Source organism: Neophocaena asiaeorientalis, unplaced genomic scaffold (genome assembly GCF_003031525.2).
Source record: "Neophocaena asiaeorientalis asiaeorientalis breed wild unplaced genomic scaffold, Neophocaena_asiaeorientalis_V1.1 scaffold59, whole genome shotgun sequence".
NCBI lineage: Eukaryota > Metazoa > Chordata > Mammalia > Artiodactyla > Phocoenidae > Neophocaena > Neophocaena asiaeorientalis.
The window spans coordinates 19,698,660-19,704,736 of record NW_020174268.1 but is presented as its reverse complement, the minus strand read 5'-3'; the positions used below and the strand labels follow the sequence as shown (position 1 = coordinate 19,704,736).

The window sequence follows — 6,077 nt, the reverse complement described above, 5'->3', positions numbered from 1 at the left end:
TAGTGCTGGTTACTTTCAAAGTCGTGCAGATACGGTGATCTGCTTCAGGTGAAATTTGGCCTGGATCATCTAAAACCCAGGGATGCTCCTCTGTGTTTGGAAACAGGATGATCACTTACGCAAACGACAGGGAAAAGTCACTTTCACATTTTGCATCATCAAGTGCTGTCCAGCCGCTCCGAAGGAAGGGAGAGAAAATCGCGTGCTGCTTTTAATTTTAACTGAGCAAACTAGGAGGACATGTGTAGTATTATCGAATGACCTTTCTATTTTCTTTCACACTTTCAAAAGGATGGTGACAGTCTTAACTGTGGACGTTCTCGTTATCCACTGGCCCACATACAAAATTCACGCACAGCCAGACAGTCCCTTCTAGACTTCAAGTTGCTTTCCTTCCCTACGGAGATCACACCCCCTCCTTTCCAGGGCCTGCACGGCCTTCCCCCTCCCCCCACCCTTCCTTGACCTCCCACGAAGCCTTTGCTATACCCCAGCCCACTTCTGGGCTGCCCTGCTCTTTCCCGAATCTACCGTGTTGTATTAGAATTATCTGCGCGCATCAGTCACCCTTGCAAGACTCAGTTCTTTCACGAGCAGGTGTTTTCTCAGTCATTTTTGTGTCTGCAGGGTTTAGAGGCGGGCCAGCTTACGCAGGACGCTTAGAAATGTCTTGCCGAATGAACGAATGCTTGTTCTCTACATGTTTCTTAAGTGCGTTCTCCTAAGTGAATGGTAACTCTATTTGGGTAGGAAACTGTACTGTATTTTTGGTACCACAAACAGTGTTTCTCTTCAGATAACTCTGTAGGCTTGCTGTTAAAATCTGTTATCCTGGAAACACTTTCTAGGGTCAATTCAGCAGGTTTTAAGTCATCGTTACTGTTTTATCCCCACGTGTACTATGACAATATTTGTGAAGTGACCACCAAGATTTTTATTGACTTGAGTTCTTATGCGAATGATCTGTATTCAGTTAATTGTGGGCGGTCACAAACCTAAAATGTGTGTGAGCGGTTCGGTTGAATAGACCTGTGGTATACTGGGCTTTTTTGTGTTTCTTCCCTTCGGCTGTTGTTTACTGGATACCTTGAAGTTAATTTCAGAGCTTATTCCAGGATAGAGAGTGGGAATTATACTGGAATTCACATTCCTTATTAGCTCCCTGCTTAAACTAACTTAAAAAGAACTAGTTCTGGGACTAGAGCTCCCTTGACGAAGTTATTGGAACGTGAAATTTGAATTTAAGACTTTCTTGGAGACGTGAATGCATTTTGCTTGCCGGTTTTTAATTTTTTTCTTTCTTTCTTCTTAGTTTTAATTTTGATTGCTGTTACTACTGATATCTGAGCCAAAGTGGTGATGCTACCTGAGGGACATTTCTGCAACCCCTAAGTCAACAGTTACACGGTAAGACTGTGTGCCTTTTACCCTTAAAGCCATTTAATTTCTATAACATTAGAGTTTAGAATTTGAAATGGAGTAGGATAAAATATGTTAGTGTTTCAAAATATTAAAATATCAATATATTTTACTATATAAATATTAACAGCAGATAATATTTTAGAGCTTTTGGTCCTAATCAACAGTGAGAGGTTGAAAGAGAAAAACTATAATTTGATATATTCATTTCCTATTAATTTTTACGTGAACCAGTATGGATACGCAGTTTTTGACTCATTAACCTGGGGTCTCATTTCCCCCCCTATATATCTTGCCCATTTACTTTCTGTTTCCTGAGGTTTAACCAGTTCATTATTTTTTGGATCTTGTTATAACGAGTGGGTAGGAGAAGCCAAGATGATAAAACTTAAACCTCCTCAGGTGTTACTGTAACTCTCTGAAGTGAAGTGGTGATTCCAGCAGTGGCTCAAACGAGGTTTTGAATTATTTACGGGTTTAAATGACCTGTATTTCCCTATCTTTGAGGAATGCCTCAAGAGTAACAAGGATGGTGCACGAGGAAGGCAGGTCCTGCTTGGAGCCTCACTTTCCTTCTGTACAAAATTCTGCCGTCTGTCTTGCCTGCTCTACAGAGTGAAAAACATCACTTGATGTTTGTGGAATTGTCCTTTTTTGCATTAAGGGTAGAGGGAGAATAACAAGTCTTGGTTCTGAGTTGGTATTGAGAGAGAACGTATTACTCTTGATATCTGTGTGTGGGGCATGCCAGAAGCCTTGACCTCTAATCCTGCCTCACCTTGACCTTGACCATAGCACTCCAGTAACTTCCCATCAAAAAATTGATGTTGATTCCCATACTTTCATGTTACAGGTAATTTTCCAGGAATATGTCTGAATTCTTTGACCACAGCAGAATTAAGCTAGAACTCAGTATCAGATGTTTGGGAAATCACCAAATATTTTGAAATTAAATATCACATTATAAAGATCCCACGGGTCAAAGGGGAAGTCACAAGGGAAATCAGAAAATATCTTGAATGAAAATGAAAATACAACATATCAAGATTTAGGGGATGTGCCTAAAGCAGTACTTCAAAGGGAAATTTATAGTGTTAAAGGCTTATATTAGAAAACAGAAGTTTTGAAACAATAATGTAAACTTTTACTTTATCAGCTCAGTGCTTTATATCCACCTAGAGGGTGGGATAGGGAGGGTTAGAGGGAGATGCAAGAGGGAGGAGATATGGGGATGTATGTATATGTCTAACTGATTCACCTTGTTCTACAGCAGAAACTAACACCATTGTAAATCAATTATACTCCAATAAAGACGTTAAAAAAGAAAATAAATTAGAAGGCAGGGAACTATATTCAATATTCTGTAATAAACCATAATGGAAAAGAATATGAAAAAGAATATATATATTTATAACTGAATCACTTTGCTGTACAGCAGAAATTAACACAACACTGTAAATCAACTATACTTCAAAAAAATAAATAAAAAAAAAAAAAGAAACTAGAAGGCAAAGAGCAAATTAAACCCAGAACAAGCAGAGGAAGAAAATAATAAAGATAAGGGCAGAAAACAATGAAATAAAAAACAGGAAAAAAAAATAGGAAAAAATCAGTGAAACCAAAAGCTGTTTCTTTGATGAGATCAGTAAAAGTGACAAACCTGTAGTCATAGTGATCAGGAAAAAGAGAGAGAAGAGGCAAAAATTCCTAATATTAGAAAAGAGAGACCATCAATATAGATCGTACAGATATTAATAGGAAGATAAGGAAATATTATGAGCCACTTAATACATATGATAACTTAGAAAAATGGACAAATTCCATCAAAGATACAACCTACCAAACCTCACTCAAGAAGAAATGGATAGGGACTTCCCTGGCAGTCCAGTGGTTAAGAACTTGGCCTTCCAATGTAGGGAGTACGGGTTTGATCCTGGTTGGAGAGCTAAGATCCCATGTGCCTCGCAAGCCAAAAGGCCAAGACGTAAAACAGAAGCAATATTGTAACAAATCCAATGAAGACTTTAAAAATGGTCCACATCAAAAAATCTTAAAAAAAAAAAAAAGAAACGGGTAACTTGTATAGCTCTTTATTAAAGAAATTGAATTTGTAGTTAAAAATTGTCCCCAAAAGAAAGCTCTGAGCCCACATGGTCTCATTGGTGAATTCTGCCAACCTATTAAGAAAGAAATAATACCAATTATATACAAACCCTTCAGAAAACAGAAGGAAAGGAACACTATTTTATGAGGTCAGTATTACTCTGGTACAAAAAACGGATATTTCTCCACAAAATATTAACAAATTAAGTACAGTTTATATAGAAAGGGTAATATATCATGCCAAAGGACCATTTATTCCAGAAATGCAGGAATAATTCACAATATCAACAAACTAAACAACAGAATTTTTAAAGCGCCTATGATCAACTCAATAGGTGTAGAAAAAGCACTGAACAATATTCACCATCCAGTCATGATTAAAAACTCAGAAAACTAAGAACAGAAGGAAACTCTCAAAAAAGTTGGAGTAGAAGGGAGCTTCCTGAACTTGATAAAAGCTGTCTGTGAAGAACCTACAGCTGATATTACAATTACTGGTGAAAGACTGAATGCTTTTGCCTGACATTAGGAGCAAGGCTAGTCACTCAACGTTCCTATTCAGAATTGTCCTAGCCAGTGCAATAAAGCAGGAAAAAGAAATAAAAGGCATATGGATAGGGAAAGAAGCAAAAGCAAATTTAGAACTCCCCTAGCAAGGGGCCTGAGAAATGTTGGTTTAGCCTGCCAGCCTCTGTGATATAGAAGGGAGAACAGGAGTTGGGGAATAGCTGTCGAATGCCAGCACATAAAATCTACTGCATTTTGGGTTCTGTGGTCATGATCTGAAAATCATAAAAGCAAGGCAACCTTTATATCACTTGTGGGTTTAAATTACTGTTCTTTAAAGTTTTAAAAGTCAACATAATCTATTGTGAGAGTCTTATTTCAGCATCTTCTTCTTTCCGTTGATATAACTGGAAAGCCACGTGTAGTATTTAAAAGTTACACATTGGTTTAAACTTCATTAAATAGCTTCTGTTTTTTAAGTTAAAGAAAAAGGCTATCTGAAACAATATAAAGATGTCCTCTAAAATTTTGTGAGGGCAAACAACGTTATTTGTTAAATCTGTTACAACCGTCACTTAACTTTGGAGGAGTTAACAGTTCTTAGAACATACTGACGTGTTTTGTGTAATAATATAAGACACATATTGTGCCTTTTAATGGCTGCTATGTAATTTCCAAGTACTTGCTCATTTTTGCGGTGGTTGGCAGTGTGGGACTGAGGGAATCTTGAGTCGTGGTCCCAATTGTCTGGGAGAATTATGACAGGACAGCGTCTCTGGGTGGTTTTACTGGAATCATTTCTAAGTCTCTTGCAATGAAATTGTTTTTCAGCCTAAGTAGAATACTTACAAATATTAAACAAATTTAATAATTGTGTGCATTTCATTACATGTTACCCGCCCTGTCACTTGGTGCTCGGTACTTGGTATGGCACAGAGGAGGAGTGTAGATTTAGAAGTTATGGAAGATCTTGGGTTCAAATGCTAAAAACATAGCGGCTTAATTAAGCTTTTGAGCAAAATCCACGTAAATCCTTGATCCTCATTTCCCTTATCTGTAAAAGGAGGGTAATAATCTTGATAAGCTGCTGAAAACATTGAAAAGATTCCTCAGAGCATCTGAGAGACCGTGGGTCCTCGGATCGTGATGCTGGTAGAGGGTCTTAGTTGCAGAAACATCATAAGACTTTGGCACCCACCGGAACTTTTTTTTTTTTTTTTTTGCGGTACGCAGGCCTCTCACTGTTGTGGCCTCTCCCGTTGCGGAGCACAAGCTCCGGACGTGCAGGCTCAGCGGCCACGGCTCACGGGCCCAGCCGCTCCACGGCATGTGGCAGAACTGGTTTTGAGTTTAAGTTCTTCTACTTACGAATCATGTCACTTTGGATAAGTTAATTTTTGAGCCCTGAGTTCTTTATCTGTTAAGCGAGGGCAGTGCCAACCCATAAGGTTGTAGTGGGGTATAAATGACATAACGTATATAATAAAATGCTCAGGTGTGTAAAATGTTCCCATTTGTCACCTGTAACGGGGTTACCATCGTTAGCTTTATGATTTTGTTTCTTTGGTTGATTTTCTATAAAGTGAACTAGAAACCCCGAATGGTCACGGTTCACCTGTTGGACTGTGTTAAGAAGAATGAAGCCCATAGGATGCCAGGCTTGATGTTTTGAGACCAAGTGTTGCAAATGTTAGCTATTTTACTAGTATTTCTGTGGTACTTGCATAGTGCAAACAGTTGGGAGTGGTTAACTAAAATAACCATTCAGTTTATCTTAACTATCTTTCATGAACACAGCTTCTAGTTGCCAAAAATATTGCCACCAGGATGCTTTTGGTTTCTAAAAATACAGACTCAAGATCTGTAGCGTGTCTGCTAGGGAACAGTTGGTAGGTTCTACAGCTTTTCTGCTATTTTGACCTTATTTCAGGATGTCGTTCGTATGAGTTGCCAACGTTTGGCTATTTTTGACCAACAAAAGTGGAAGCTCCATATGGTCCAAGTGCATATTTCAGGCTCTGCTGTTAGTGTTTTCTTTACACACTTGG

At 38.4% G+C, this 6,077-nt stretch overlaps 1 protein-coding gene across 1 annotated transcript in view; it reads left to right on the top strand.

Moving 5' to 3' along the window:
- The first annotated feature begins 1,333 nt into the window (after window positions 1-1,333).
- Window positions 1,334-6,077, top strand: part of WASF3 (WASP family member 3) — a 56,912-nt gene continuing 52,168 nt past the window's right edge. The window contains exon 1 of the mRNA XM_024755464.1: window positions 1,334-1,407. The gene's annotated coding sequence lies outside the window, so the exon portion shown is untranslated. The remainder of the gene's footprint in view (window positions 1,408-6,077) is intronic.